Below are 16,009 nucleotides of genomic sequence, written 5' to 3' on the forward strand. Positions count from 1 at the left end.
ACCCAGATACCGTCTGCAGTATCACCAAGATAATTCACTTGGATTTTTGAGTGGGTGTGGATGTTTTAAAAGTGCAGCTCCTGTTCTATTGCTTCTATCCCTTTGAACAAATTGTATACTTGAATCACTATAGTCCAGTCATGGGAGTCATCCCATCAGGTCTTTATTATATCCATTAAATCATATTTGCCCTTTTATACTTAAGAGTTCAAGCTCATTTAGTTTATTTCCCATTCTCTACCTGTTCTGACCACTAGTGTACAGATAACAAAAGCCATGAACTTTATGAGCCAATGTTCTTTCTGATTTTTCTGTAAGTGCTTTAAAAGGACTGTTACATCAACACTCCCACATCCTTCTGTCTTATGTAAGTCTTTCTCTGAGATCTTTACATCAATGTTTTCATCTTCAACCCCCACAGGATTCAGTTTAAAACCTCCCTGATCAAGCTTATTATGTTTCAGCCAAATGCATTTTCACCAGTCTCTATGAGGTGCAATCTATTTTGGGCCTATATTCTCCATCTTCCACATAGTTCAAACCATAGTCTCAGAAACCAAATCTGTCCTGATGATACCATTTTGCATAGCTAGTCATTGATGTTGTAGTCTTCTCTTCTGTTAGGTCTTGAGCTTTCTTCCTAGGTTTTTAGTTGCATCTCTGCCCTTCAGAGATCCAGCACCCCATCTCCTTTAGAAGGCACAGAGCCTGTTGCTTCTATAGGTTTTAAATACTGTAATGCTTCTGAGTTCCATTGCTGCAGAATATTTTATCTGTGTCTTGCTTCTGGGCATTACTTTATTCTACTAGTCTTATTCCTTTGTCCTTTCCTTCCTTCTAAAAATCCAGGTGAATTATCTGGATTAAAATTAGTAGAGGAACAAGCAGTATTGTCACTTCCTTTCTCAGTTCTGGTCTAGTCAATCAATCAACTGAAGTGCAAGTACTCTTGTTCTCTTATCTTCCCAGCCTCCAGAACTGCTGCAAGTTGATAGTTGCTACAAATGTGTACCCCATTTTTTCAGGCAGGAACCAAAACTTTCCTGTAATTAATGTAGGCCATGATTGTTGCTTTCTATCCATTTACATTTGTTTCTTAAGCTTCCACCAGTAGAATCTTTCCACCAGAGATTTATTTAACTTCTAGTTCCCTTCTCAGTTTCTGTAGTGAACTAACTACATCCTGTTTACTTAAGATGAAAAATTTTTCAGGGATTCCCTTTAAACTCTCCATCAAATTCCAATGTCAAATTCCTGTTAGCAATCCCTATTTACTCATTCAGTGAGCTTTAATTTAATTATCTCCTTTGCAGTAAGACTGATTAATCAACTTAACACAATTTGAGAATTCTAATGAGAAACTGCAAAGAATAAATAACTTTGGGGATGATATCAGTTGGCCTTAAAAAAAAAATAACCCTATGAATCCTGTAGGCTTTCTGTTCAATCTTTGGAAGATTATAAAATATGTTATTTATTCTGAAACTTTAAGAACAATTAACATCTTAACAATGCAGAAAACGTTCAACAGGCAATTAAGTTCTGCATTTAAAATAATTAGGAAATCCAGGTGTTAACAGGCAGCAGAGGGTGTATGTGTGTATGTTATAATACTTTTAAGCAATTCAAAAAATGTGTAAATGAACTACAGCAAGTTCTTTGTTTGAGTTAAAGCTCCCTTGGAACCTCTTTTTAGTACCTGGTATCATGTAATAAGTGTGCAAAGTAATAAGGAAAAAGTGGCTTTGAAAATACATAGTGCATATTCTTCCATATTAAGAGGAGATGCCTTTAGGATCAGTTGGATTATTACTTCTTTTACTAAGCCCAGCTCATGTGACTTAAAAAAAAAAAATCAACGAAGGCAAAGTAATTCAATAAAGTCCCCCATCCCCCAATAAACATATTCCAAAGCCAGGAAAGTGTTTCTGGTACAATATAGGCACGAATTGTTGTCATCTCCCCTCTTTTACCCACAAAAACCTGAATCATATTATGACTGACAACATGCAGAACAAGAAGTAAAAATAATCAATAGCATTATCCTGGCCATGAAGGCCCAATCGTTCCACTCCTGCAACTCACAGCTAGGTGTAGGATTGGAGTATCTTTGAAAAACCTCTGTGAAACTTGAAAGCTTGCAGTGCTAATTGAGTTGACCCTGTGTTTACCCCTTTATTTATTTTTATGCAATTTCTATAGCTGCCTATCTCAATCCAGGTGACTCTGAGCAGTGAACAATTTCAGTCATTAAAACCATTAAAACCATCCCAAATTGTACATAGAGGCAGCCAAGAATTATCATAATAATTGCGTAAAAACCCAACAGCCCTTAATATTTTTGGGACCCCAGGTTTGGGCACCTAGCCAGATTTTAAAGCCTTATGAAAGGCTAGCAGGGTTGGGGCCATTCTGAGCGCCAGAGGAAGAAAGTTCCAAAGGACAGGGGCTACTGCTGAGAAGACATGCCTTGCGGTCCCCGCCAGCCAACATTCCTGGGCTGACGGGATCCGCAGCATCCCCAATTTACTAGACCGAATTGGTTAGGTAGAAACTATTGGAAAAAGACAGTCCCTTAGGTAACCCAGTCCTAGACCAGTGTTGTCCAAACTTGGCCACTTTAAGATGAGTGGACTTCAACTCCCAGAATTCCCCAGCCATGGCTGGCTGGGGAATTCTGGGAGTTGAAGTCCACTCATCTTAAAGTGGCCAAGTTTGGACAACACTGTCCTAGACCATGCAGGGCTTTAAAGGTGACAACCAGCACCTTGAATTGCACCCGGAAGCACACCAGCAACCAATGCAGCTCCCATAGTAGTGGTGTTACATGTGACATATACCCGGCACCATTTACTATCTGCGCAGCTGCATTTTGCACCAATTTATTCTTTTCAACCCAATGGAATGTTGGAAAGAAATCATGTAAAGGGATTTAGAACACTTTCAAGTCCCTCAGCAGAATTATTCTCCAAAAAATGAACAGAATGGAATTAAATTGGCATGGGGGGGGACAGCCTAAAAAACAGTGAGTTCAAAAATACTGAAAAAAAATATCTAGAAAAGAATCTCCCAATGCTTGCTTAGGGGAGAAACAATTAAGCTGTCGCTCAGGATGTTGCTACAGGATCCATTCTGACTTCTCTTCCCTCCCACTCATGTGACGTAAACTGGAGAACATGCAGCTCGCCCTGTGCTTCCCAGTGTATGTAGGCTCACAAACATTGGCACAGCACATTACTTCTTTACCCAGAAGAAAAACTGAAGTTTCCTCTGGTCACTGCTGATAAAGGCTTTAGAAAGAATTTCAGAAAATCATGCACAACCTTGTTTCTTAGTGGAGTCCTTGGGGTTCTCTGGGCTTGGTTTTCTTGCAGACGTTTCGTTACCTGACTAGGTAACATCTTCAGTGCTAGAAGGGAGTAGGGTTTGCTCTCTGCTTATATACAGTAACTTGCCCTGTCAGTGTTGGTGGAGGAGTTGATTTTTTCCATTGGTAGTTCCTAGATTAGGCTGTTGTTTATTGCTTGTTTGTCTGAGTTGGTAGTTCCTTGATTAGAGTATTGTTTACTGCTTGATTGTTTGTCTGGTGTTAATCCCTGCTTATCTGGGTATTGACTGCTAGCGAGGAGGTGTTCTGATCTTTTTGTTTCTTTTTTATTGTCTCTTTTGAATAGTGTATACATGTTGTTTATTTCTATGTGCCTGTTGATGGATGACTTCTCTGAATTCCAAGCTTCCAGGAATTCCCTGGCATTTTTGGATTTAGCTTGGTCTAAGATGCTGACAGTGTAACTGTATTGCAAGAATGATAACTTTTTAAGATACATATTGCTTTCACTGCACAATCTGGCATGATGATCCCCAGTTTTTGAAATCACCCCAAAGCTTAAGGGATGGTAAATCTCATAAGAGGTTAATAAACACAGAATTTGGACATTGTCACACAAAAGGTTTCAGCTCTCTCTGGTGAGAGCTTGCAAAATTTCATGTAAGAATGGGGAAATCTCAGGACATGTGGCTTTTTCCTGAGATCTCTCTCAGTTTAATTTGAGGATTTGTGGTGGCCATCCAGGGGTATTGCAGTAAGTATTGTACCTGCTGGTAGTATGTTACCAAACTGTTGTGTTCTATTTACTGTATTGATTCAATCATTTCCAAGCTTCCATCCTTCCCACTATCAGATATGCATTGCCATAGATATTATGTAAGACCTTGCTTTTAAAAAAAGATGCCCTGAAAAATCTGAATTTACCAGAAGCCTATTTTGCAGAAGCATTTTATGATATGCAAGTCATCTTTTAAAATGTTGTGTTTTCTTTGCATTCTCCTTTGGAACATGGGGACAATCTTCCCAGTGATAATTTGGAGAGTATTTGCCAGCAGACACAGAGCCTTCCCTCTGTTCCACGTTGAATCAATATAACAGAAAACAAGCCTCCCCCATCACCCTGCTGTGCTGTGTAAAATTAACATTTTTAGGTAACCAGGCATTTTGAAAATGAATCCTTCCAAACCACATCAAAGAATCAGAACTGACTTAGAAGTCTCTTGAGCCTAAAGGAGCCACAGCTGCCGATCGAAGCAATTTATTACAGCCAGAGCAAAGATCATCCAGGGAAGAGCCAAGCTCTTTGCCTATTATTTTACTACCTAGCACCACTGTTTGTATTAAGTTGACATCACTCCATTTTCTTTCCTTCTTTTTTCCTCCCTATCAACATAAGTGAAGAGATTGCTTTAAGTGGCTCCATGTTGAGGATAATGCATCCCATTTCCAAGCAAACAGCCTACAAAAAACCATTTACACTGGGGGGAAATGAGGGTGGAAATAAAGATACAGATGATAAAGGCATAGAGTAGCAAATTGAAGAATCAGAGAATATGCCAGAATTCCCTTTGCCAAGGCCAGCCCTTCAAGATAGGGCAGGCCAGAAAACAGATACTACAAGAAATACTAGAACTGTGTTTTGCTAATATAAGCTATAATAACGGTCTTGAAATCCAGACAGAGTATCCCTTTCTCTCCTTTTTATACCCAAGAGAGTCAAGAGAGACCAATCTTGAGTTTCTTCCTCACCCCTTCCCGTTTTCCCAGGCTTAGCTGATGTTTCTGTAATAGTCGCCACATATTTTCTTCAAGGTTATCTCTGTTTTCTGCCACAGTCAACTATTTGGATTGGGATTGTCAGTTTTTGCTGATGCCCATATCCTGGAGGGATGATGGCACAGTTGGCTCTGGTCTGTCTTGTTATTCCTACTCATTCATTTGTCTGCTCACCTGTAGAAATAGCAAGACTAAGAATAAGGAGCAACAACCTTCAGTTGCATTGATCTCTACTTATGGGCAAATAAGGTCTAGAAGAAGAAGGATACTGATTAGGCGGTGTGATGATAGTGACTAACTGAAGGAGGCTCATCCAAGAATGGGGCTTACTAAGATCATCCTATACTGAGGCCTCCCAAACTGTACCACACTCTCCCTTGGCCAGTTCATGGAGCTATTAAGAAGATCAAGATGCTAACATTGGTTCTTAGACTCTGGGTGCACCTAACAAACTTACATCTCAAACGAGACTAACAAAACACAACTGTTTTGGTCACAGAACATGCAACAACCAAAGAACTAAACCATATTGGGGTTTGTGGTTCACACAACATGCTAGGTGTATAATCAGCTTCCTATAGCACCCTGAACTAAAATCTACCCAAACACATTTTAGCCTAATCTGGCATATTATGGAGGCTCAGCAAGTGCGATTTTGAATTGCCTTGCTGTTTCCCTCTGAGATCAGCAATGAATATATATTATATGAATGTACAATTTGTAACACACTGGTCTAATTCAGCAAATAGAGTGGTTTGAGAAACCGCCTGCTGTTATTTACTTGCCTGAGTCTGCAAAAAAGAGCTTTAGTAACCTCGGCCAAGCATTAAAATATGGTTGATAATTCCTCTTTGGCCTACTGCATCCCTCCATGTACTTGTGGCCTCACTGACATCCACCCTCTCTGGCAGGACAAAAGGTTCGTGAAATTGTTTTTCTTTCTGTCTGTGAAAATACCAGCTGGAAGAGAAGAACAATGCACGCTGCTCCAATGTGCATAAATGTGATCTATTTCACGATCCAGGGTTCTGATGAATTAAAATTGCATCAGGCCTGAACTGAGAGTCAGTTTGGTGTACTGCAGAGTTCCCCATGCTGGCTGGGGAATTCTGGGAGTTGAAGTCCACTCATCTTAAAGTGGCCAAGTTTGGACAACACTGGTGTAGTGGTTAAGACACTAGGCTAGAAACCAGGAGACCACGAATTCTAGGCCTGCAAGCCAGGCGACCTTTGGGCCAGTCCTTTTCTCTCAATCCTCCGAAGAAGGCAAAGGCAAACCACTTCCCCAAATGTTGCCAGGAAAACTGCAGGGACCATGCTCACCCAGCAGCCTGAATTAGAGTCCCAGTTGTCCCTGAAATCTAGAAACTTGGTGGGTCCTAGTTATGGATGTCACATTCAAATAATATTGTAAAATAATCGATTGGCTCTTTCTCAAAACCAAAGTCTTCTGTAGCAGCTGCTGTGTCTGGTAGGATCTAGTGGCTGTTAGCTACCTTGGGATCACTTCTTTTCTGATAATGTTCTGCTATTCTATCCCAACAAAACGGGCCTGTGGGTGTTTTTAATTCTGATGCTCATTAGTGTACAGAAAACAGTATGTCCCTTGAGGTACTAGAATTTTGTCAAGGGAAATGTAAAATAAAATCAAGAGAAGAACTGGTGGCAGAGGGATACAGTTGTCAATAGTTTCTTATTTACAATTATTAGAAATATTTAAAGTACGCAAAATAATTTATGGTTTTGAACCTTGTAAGACTGAGTATGAAATAGAATTATGTACAAATGACGAACATGTAATTGCTAAAATGTATAAACTTCTATTGAAATTTGAAACAGAAAAAAAAACAAATGAAAGAATGTATGATAAAGTGGGCTCAAATTTTTGGCTATAACATACAGATGGAACAATGGGAATATATGCAGCTGAAAGGTTTGAAATTTACATTATGTTATCATCTTAAAGAGATTTTTTAGAAAATGATGTACAGTTGGTATATGTCACCAGAGAAATTGTCAAGAATGTATAAAGGCACTTTAAATTTATGTTGGAAATGTGAACAACAAGAAGGGACATTTTATCATGTTTGGTGGATATATAAAAAAGCTAGAAAATTCTGGATTCAAGTTCATTCACTGATTCAGAGGATTTTAAAGATTAATATACAATTTAAACCAGAGGTTTTTCTTTTGGGATTGATGGACAAACAGTTGGAAAAAGTCAGGAATTTTGTTTTTGTACATGATAACTGCAGAAGATTACTGTATGCACAAAGATGGAAAGATTTGGTATTACCCCCAATGGAGGAATAGTTGGTGATGATGATGGAACTTCCTGAGATGGCTAAATTGATTTCTTTGATCAGAAAAAAAGACAATATCTATGTTTATTGCTGACTGGAAACTCCTTATAGACTTATTGAGTGAAACAGAAGAAAATGAACTTATGATTTATGGTTTTGATGATTAGACAGGATAAATTATAGAAAGAAGAAAGTTATGTCATAAACATATAGTAAGAGGTAAATTTATAATTGTACTGACAAGTGCTGTAAAGAAGATCGGAAGCTACATCTTTGTATATTTTTTTTCTTTCTTTTCTATTTTTCTTTTTCTTTTTTTCCCTTTCTTGCACTTTTCTTTCTTTCTTTCTTTCTTTCTTTTCCTTTCCTTTTTCTTACATTATGTTAGTTTGTATTAGTCTTTTATCTTCTTTTTAAAAAACCTTTAATAAAATTATACCAAAAAAAAAAAAAAACCAATATGTCACCGCCAGTTAATAGAGGCTTTGTTAAGTAGGAAACCCAAGGATGACAAATGAGACTCCACAGTTTTCATACAGACACTAGAAATTAGATGCAAGATGTGTTACTGTTTAAATATTTTCACTGAAATGGCTCCTGAAGAACAATGCAGTTGATAGTTCTGAACTCTTCAGAGAGTTTCAAACTACCTAAAGATAATATCCCAAGGGGAGAATCTTCGATTGTAAGGGCTTCTTCATAAGAAATTCATCTCCCAGACTTTCCAGTGAACATATCCCAGCCTAGCACCCTTCAGATGTCTAGGGTTATGTGGCTGGAATTCTGTATGCCCACATAAGGAAGACATTATAATACTATATCCTGCCACTAGTCTCTGATGAAGCTGAGTCAAACCACTGAGTCAACCATATTTGTCCCCTATTTCCCCACTTCTCTACAAAAAGGCACTTCATTTATTAATTGTTTAGCTAATATGAACCACATTTAAGTTTCAATGTTTTTTTGGCCTCTGAGGGCTACGTATGACATGATCAGGCATATACTGACATCATCAAAGGGTTTTGTGTGTGTGTTTTGGATCCTGGGCTTTTAAGGTGCATCTGAAATTTGGACCTTTTGAGGACTAAAAGTGCAGGGAATTACATTGCTAAATTGGCAGGCTTGCTAATAGATATCAATGCTGTGTTTTGCGAACCCTTAGGGACTGTAAAAATGGGTCTGGGGACTCATCTGACCCATGTGTTGCCAACTCACGCTGTAGAAAAAGAAGGCCATCCTACAGAGTTTTCTTGAAATATTCAGAAGCAGCATTGTTCCTAAGACTTGGATATTATGGGGAATGAAAAATGGTGCCAATGTAGGCATTTGTTTTTTTCATCTGCAAAAAAAAAGGGGAGGGGGGTAGATTCTGCAATAGCCACTATTAATGAAGTACCTCAAGAAGTTTTGAGAAGTCATTTGCATTAGTCTCCTCAACTGATGCCTTATGGGAAATTTTGGGAGGATTTGCTAAACAGGTAAGGAGAATTCTAAGTACAGGTATCACCTTCTCCAGTCTGATGCTTTCTACACGGCTTGGAGAAACCCATGAATCTGTAGAGCACCAGGTCAAGATGGGTTGTACTAGGTGAATCAAGCAAAAAGAGTGAAATATATGACAGCGCATTAAGCCAATAATTTCAATGACTGATTAGTACTAATAGAACAAAGATAGCAAATAAAGAGAACAACCAGGAGAAAAAAAGGTGCTAGAATCAAAGAATGGAAGGGTTGGACAGGACCTTAAAGATGGTCTAATGAACCTCCCTGCCCACATCAGGAATCTATTATTACAGCATCCCCAACAGATGGCTGTCCACTTTCTGTTTAAAGATCTCCAGCAAAAGTCCATTCCTCCCAAGGCAAGCTATTGCATTTCTGAATAACTCCTACGATTAGATTTTTTTTTTCCTGATGTCCAACCAAATCTACTTCCTTGTAATGTAAACCCATTATTTCATGCCCTGACTTCTAAAACAACTCTGAGCAATTCTCTCCATTTTCTACATGACAGCTCTTTAGATACTTGAAGACAGCTATCATGTCTCCCTGCAGTCTTGATGAATCCAGACTACGGAAAAATATAATAAGCAAGAGGAACGAGATTGTTCTTAGTAATAGATTCCAGTGGGAACATATGGAAGGAGGAATAATATGTGACAACATTGAGTGGCACCCATCTAATGGGCAAATATGTTCAAGAGAGATTCAAGTAAAGCAATCTCTCCTCACCATCCCTTCCATGAACTAGCCAGGGAGTGTGAGTACCAAAAGCAGGAAGTAGCCCCTGCCTCAGACTGTGATCTTTTTGCAGTGAAGTTTCCTTGACTACTGTTGGGGAATGGCTAAAGCCACTTCTCTGGTGAAGAAGATCGGCCAATGACACAATCTAGCAGGGTTCTTCTCTTTTTTATATGCTTCTTAAAACTATGTACCATGACCATAACGTCTCCAGAAATTGAGCTTGGCTTGACAAAGAGACTTTACCTTTACTGATGACCAGGAAATCAACAAGAGTAGAGGGTCTCTTCTTTCCTCTCCCTTTCCCTTCCCCTTTGTTGACTTATCTTGAAAGTCAGGGCTATTATCCAGTTTGTGAAACAACAGATAGGACTAACCTGCCTTTCATGAATAATACTGTAAAATTTGTTCCTCTCAGAGATGTCTCAAATGTTCTAAATGTTTAGAAGGGTAAGGAGGGCAGAGAACATTCCTTCAACATTTCTGGCCAGCACTGAATCTAGTCTTGGAGCAATAAGACATCCAACCCCATGTAGATGATGAACCATGGAAGCAAGAAACAGAGAAATTATGTAAAATTATCCAGTCTTTGTATGGATGTGGGAACTAAATTAAGAGATTTAGGACCGTAAAAAGCGCTGCTGAATTAGACCAGAGATATATAGTATTTCCCTCTGGATGACATATTTAGTCATTGTTGTATAACAAACAAACAATAAATAAATAAATAAAATCCATATATTTGCATCAGGAAGTCTGCAAAGAGTCTAGAAAGCAATAGCTCTCTTCCATTTTGTTCTTTCATATAGTCATCGGGGGCTAATAAACCTTGGCAGCTTTATCTTCCATGCATTTGTCTAGTTCTCTTTAAAAATCAATTAAACTAATGGTCCCAACACATCACCATATCTTCTGGTAGCGAATTTCATAATTTAACAATACATCATGTTGAAGAAGTTGTTTTTGTTTGCCTTCATTTTTCCCCCATGCCCACCTCTCACTTTCAGTGAATGACCCTGACGATGATACAGATGGAGAAAACCTTTTCCCCATATCCAAGATAACCATCAGAATTTCAGCCACGTGCTACCCTGAGCCATAGTTTAATATATACTATGTGAGCACGTATGCATTTATATTTATCATACTGACTATTCTTCAGCTTCAGAAAGCAATGAATTGCTTTAAAATATGAATTTAATTTAATTTAATTCAAAGATAGATAGATAGATAGATAGATAGATAGATAGATAGATAGATAGATAGATAGATAGATAGATAGATAGGCAGGCAGGCAGGCAGGCAGGCAGGCAGGCAGGCAGGCAGGCAGGCAGGCAGGCAGGCAGGCAGGCAGGCAGGCAGGCAGGCAGGCAGGCAGATTTTTATATGTGCTATTCCCTTTTGGGGTAAGCAGCATTATTCAGAAGACAGAAAAGGAATAAAAAAAACTAGTAAGATAAAGAAGTTAATGGCCTGAGGTAAGAAAAAGAAAATAGCTAAAACTAGTTTACACCAACACTGCTTACTCTACCTCCCTGTTTCTCCATCCTTGCTGTCACTACTTCCATATACTGCTTCATACAGTATGTTGCCTTTTGTTTTTTAACCTCCTCATCTTTCTTTTTGAATCTAACCAATTCAATTCAACTACAACTTCTTGCTGAACATACTCCTGCCCTGCACTTCTCTAATTTTGCTCACGATTACCTCTTGTATCCTTTTGATCACGCACGCCCAGGCAAAAACATTTTTTTTTAATTCTATCAAAATTATTCTGCCTTTTTCTTCCTCTTTTAATCTTAACTATTCCCTAATCTCTTTGGCTACAGCTTTGCAATACTTTTCTCTGTATAATATACACCTTTCTCTCATCCTCGTTATCTCCAGCAATCATTTTCTTATATGCTTTCTTCCCTCATCCACAGCCTCTTTCACTTCATCATACCACCAATATCCTTTTCATACTTCCTATTACTATAACTCTGCACACTTTTGTGCCACTCTGTAAGACTATTCTATTCTATTCTATTCTATTCTATTCTATTCTATTATTCTATTCTATTCTATTCTATTCTATTCTATTCTATTCTATTCTATTCTATTCTATTCTATTCTATTCTTCTCTGTAATAATTGTTCCCACTCTGTTCCAAGCGGCTTCCACATCTTCTTCTTACATCCCCTTTCCATTCATCTTGGGAGATCAATCTATATTCTATCCTTTTTCACACAAAATTAATCTTTCTCTTTCTGTGGTCATTCTACTCACACTGTAGCTTCTTTCATTTTCTGCCTTGTTTTTCATGTCCACTTTTCTTAAAGATCCTCTCTTGATGCTGTGTAGAAATGGTCTGTTCCACAATCAGAACTTATCTTTCTGGTATCCTTTATTAATTTTCTCAATCTTTCATCATAAATGATCAATTACTCTAATTTATATTAATTCCTTTGCCATGTGTTAATATGATTAGATATACAGTTAAAGCATTTATTTGTAACAGATCTTTTTCTAATCAAATACCAGTCATCATTCTCATTTATTAATGTTTCTCTACATGGCTCTATCATTTTTCTATATTGTTTCATCTAGTTACCACCCAATCATTTCTGTCACCCAACAAAATATATTTTTTCCTTCTGGATCTCATTCATGTTGCAGTTTTCCCAAAACATACCTCTGATTCTTCCATTATCACTATACCCTGTAATGTAACATGCAACATAACTTGCAAGATTCCTACTTTCATATAAAACCACAAACCTCTGGATCGCTGCAATTCATACTTTCTGATTTACATTTTAGCCCTTTCATTCATAATTAAATCCACAACTTCACTTCCCTGCATGTATTCACCAGCTCCACTCCATAAGCCCATACCACCTTAATTCACATGTATTACATCCTTCCCTTTTCTCTGAACTTCACAAACACACAGTGTATCTATTTCTATTCCTCTTCTTTCATTTGCTAATTTATGCTGTTAAATTAAAAAAAGAATGTGAAGGAGATGGAATAAAAGAGAGAGAGTATTCCAATGACCTCAGTCGTTTCTGGGTTGGAACAGAAAAATGAATAAGGGGAATGAGAGTTTGCCTTCAGCTAAATCCCAGTCTTGAGACATGGTGCTTACTTAGGTCTAGCAACTGATATTTTCCAGGCATGACTATTTAAGAAATTTTAAACTGGAGGAATCAAGCACTGATTCTGTGGATTACTTGTGCATCCTATACTTTGCCTAGCCACTATAACCTCGCCAAGTTAATAAGCTAGTTGAGTTTGGATGCATTTTTTGACTTTTTGCTAATATGCCCAATCGTAGTGACAGTTCTCCACAACCCATCAGGTAGTTCCTAAGGACCTAATACATTCTATTTACACTCTGCTTTGCTCCTCATGTGCCTGCTCCAACTACTTTCACACCTTGCCAGCTTCTTAGATTTCTACGCAGTTGGTCACTTTTAAAATTCTCACTGCGACAACACATGCTGTCATTCAATTTTCTTTTCTCTTTCCAGCCCAACTTCCTGTAAACTCAATTTGCTTTAGTTCCCCACTTTCACCTTTTTTTCCACTGCTCTGTTTTTTCTCTTCTAAATAAGGCTTCCAAGGGTGAAGTGCTGAAGGATAGAAATTTGCCTTTTTAGTTATAATATACTTTGATATTTGTAAACCTAACTTGTATTGTTCAAACAGAAATATGATCTGGCTTGCCACAGGAAATACAGCTTTTCTTGATCTGCGGATGTTGGTAAGCAAGAGATATATTCTCTGCCATGTAGTTTTCCCCGACTCTTTCTTTCTTTGGTTCTTAGCTGCCCTTGCAAACCATCTTTCTCTAGATCTTGAATGAGCAACCCATGACTTTCCAGAACTCCATTTGTAACCCTCTAGCACCACAAGAACACACCACCAAAATTCAGGGGCAAAATGGCTAATTTTGGGCAACGCATTTTTTTTTTCAAAAATGAAGGAGGGAATGAAAGTAGAAGGTTTTTAGGAGGCAAACCATTCTTATTCCCACCTTTAAACCCCTTCAAAAGAACCAAAGTATCAGCCCATAGTTGTGCTGCCAAAATGCAGAATTACTGCCAAATGTTGGTGGAATGATTTTGGCTGTTTTAAGCAAGTCTCAGTGGTTTGGGGGTGAAAATGGGAGCAGTCTGCCTCCCAGAGGCCTCTTGCTTCCACTTCTACCCTTCAATACCCCCTCCCCCAAAGAAAAATGGGTGCAAACAAATCAGCCCTACCCCTTCAAGTGACTACATTGTATCATCAGAAGGTGTTCTTCAGCACTCCAGCAAGTCATGGGAGCAAATTGTGGACCTCAACCAACAAATAATAGACTGTACTTGCTCTAGAATCAAAGCTGTGGGAAAGAAGTTATAGACCTTTCTAGATGCTGTAGAATGACAATCAAACAGGCATAGACCCATTTTTATCTTCCTCCCCTAGTAAGGAACCTGTTGTACATAGAAGTGAAATCCATGTGAGTCCCACCTTGCTGGCTTTCCATAAGCCTTGAAGATCTGGTTTTTCCCACAGACCTTGGGTTGAGATGGATGGGATCCCTTTGTTAGTTGTGGTTTTGTTTATTTTTTGTTACGTTGTATAGAGTGGCCTGATCCCATCTTGTTTTGTTTTGTATTGGGTTTTTATGTTGCTTTATAACTCTGAGCTGCTCAGAGTTAGTTGGAGTTGGGTGGCACCTGAATTGAATCAAATAAATAAATAAGCGTACCAAATAGTCATTGAGAAGTTGATCAGGAAGGCAATTTTCACCTATGTCTCAAGCTCAGAAGGGCCTCAAATTTAGATAGAGTACTTGCTATTTTTTTTTTTTAATGTTCAGATAATAACCCTTTTAGAGTTTGTACAGGTAATTGTGTGCATTCCTTACTTTGTTTTTATGTGTTTCCATTTTATTTTTATTGTGGATGTGGCCTTAAAAGCTGGAAGTGAACCAGGCCTCTCCAGAGGCTACTGTCCCTACAGATGGGTTTAAAGTCAATGGTGTCACCATATTATTATCAGTGTTATTGTGTAGTTATCATATAAGGTGATTTGTATTTGTGTGTGTGTGTGAGAGAGAGAGAGAGAGAGACAGAGAGAGAGAGAGAGAAAGAGAGCATCTTTCTAGATGCAGAAAGGTTTGTTCTGGAATATTTCAGTTTACGTTGCAAAAATATGAACATGAAGATTTCTAAGAGGACTTAACATGAGAAGGTACTCAGAACAAGAGACAGCTCCCAAGTGAATTAGATAAGGTATTCAAGTAGAAAAATAAAGGCATGAGAAAAATATAAAGCTGGAACTGGCCAAGTCTTATCAGAAAGCATGGATGAGGAAGTATAATACTGTGTGGTGAGTTTCCTCTTCAGTTCTTCTGGATTTCAAACCTAGCCAGGCCAGCTAGACTTTGAACTGGGCTTGTATGAATATTGATTCAGATAAACAGATGAAGAATTTAAAGCTTTTAGTTCAGAAAAGAAACCATAGAAGTTATACACTTGCTTCTACATGTCCGAAGTCTCCAGATATTTACCACCAGTAGTACTGGAGATGTTATAAAAATCTTCTCTACAGCCCTTCATGGGACAATGACAAAACATGATGTAAATTGCAGTCCTGAAGGACCTAACATTACCCTGACCTGATCCAAATATTTGATATTTGAGGGGAAAACAGTTTTGATGGATTCTACATTGGCAGCCCATCCAAAATTGGAAGCAAACTAATGTTGTTGGACCCACCTCCAATTCCATACCCATAATGGACTTCTTTCCCCAGCATCTGTGCATGCAGCATGTATGTCAGGAAGGAACTCAAGAATGTAGTTCATTTGTAAACACACACACACATTCGCACAGATATTCTTGTGGCATGGAGTAATTATGGCTGAGAAGCTGCTCATTTGCAGATTTTACATTTAAGATGTGGCTGTTCAGAGATCAATTCTGGGAACTGCAGTTCTAACACAAAGAGTGGCTACTAAGTTCTGCAATTTGGAAGTTCACCTGGTCTTACATCTCCTGCTATGTTGATGTGGAAACTATGGCCAGGACAACCTTTGACCAGTTCTGACTGGTATGCCAATTTTGGCCAATCCTGGAATGACACATGGTGACAATTGTTACTCATCTTCTTGTACCCTTGTGGGTGGACTACCATAATTCACACTGTAGAGGCTTGCCCTGAAGACCACTGAGAAGTTACAGCTGGTACAGAATGCAGCTGTCACCCAGGAGCATCTGCAGGGAGAGTAAAATAGGTCAGTCTGGCAAAAGCAGTCTTGCACTGTCCTAATGCAATACCTGCACTTTTTGTATGTGTGTTGCACATCAAATACACATCCCAAAAGGCT

This window comes from Python bivittatus, unplaced genomic scaffold, assembly GCF_059951505.1.
Source record: "Python bivittatus isolate LINGU-HERP-01145 unplaced genomic scaffold, Pbiv_v1 ctg000570_np1212, whole genome shotgun sequence".
Lineage (NCBI taxonomy): Eukaryota > Metazoa > Chordata > Lepidosauria > Squamata > Pythonidae > Python > Python bivittatus.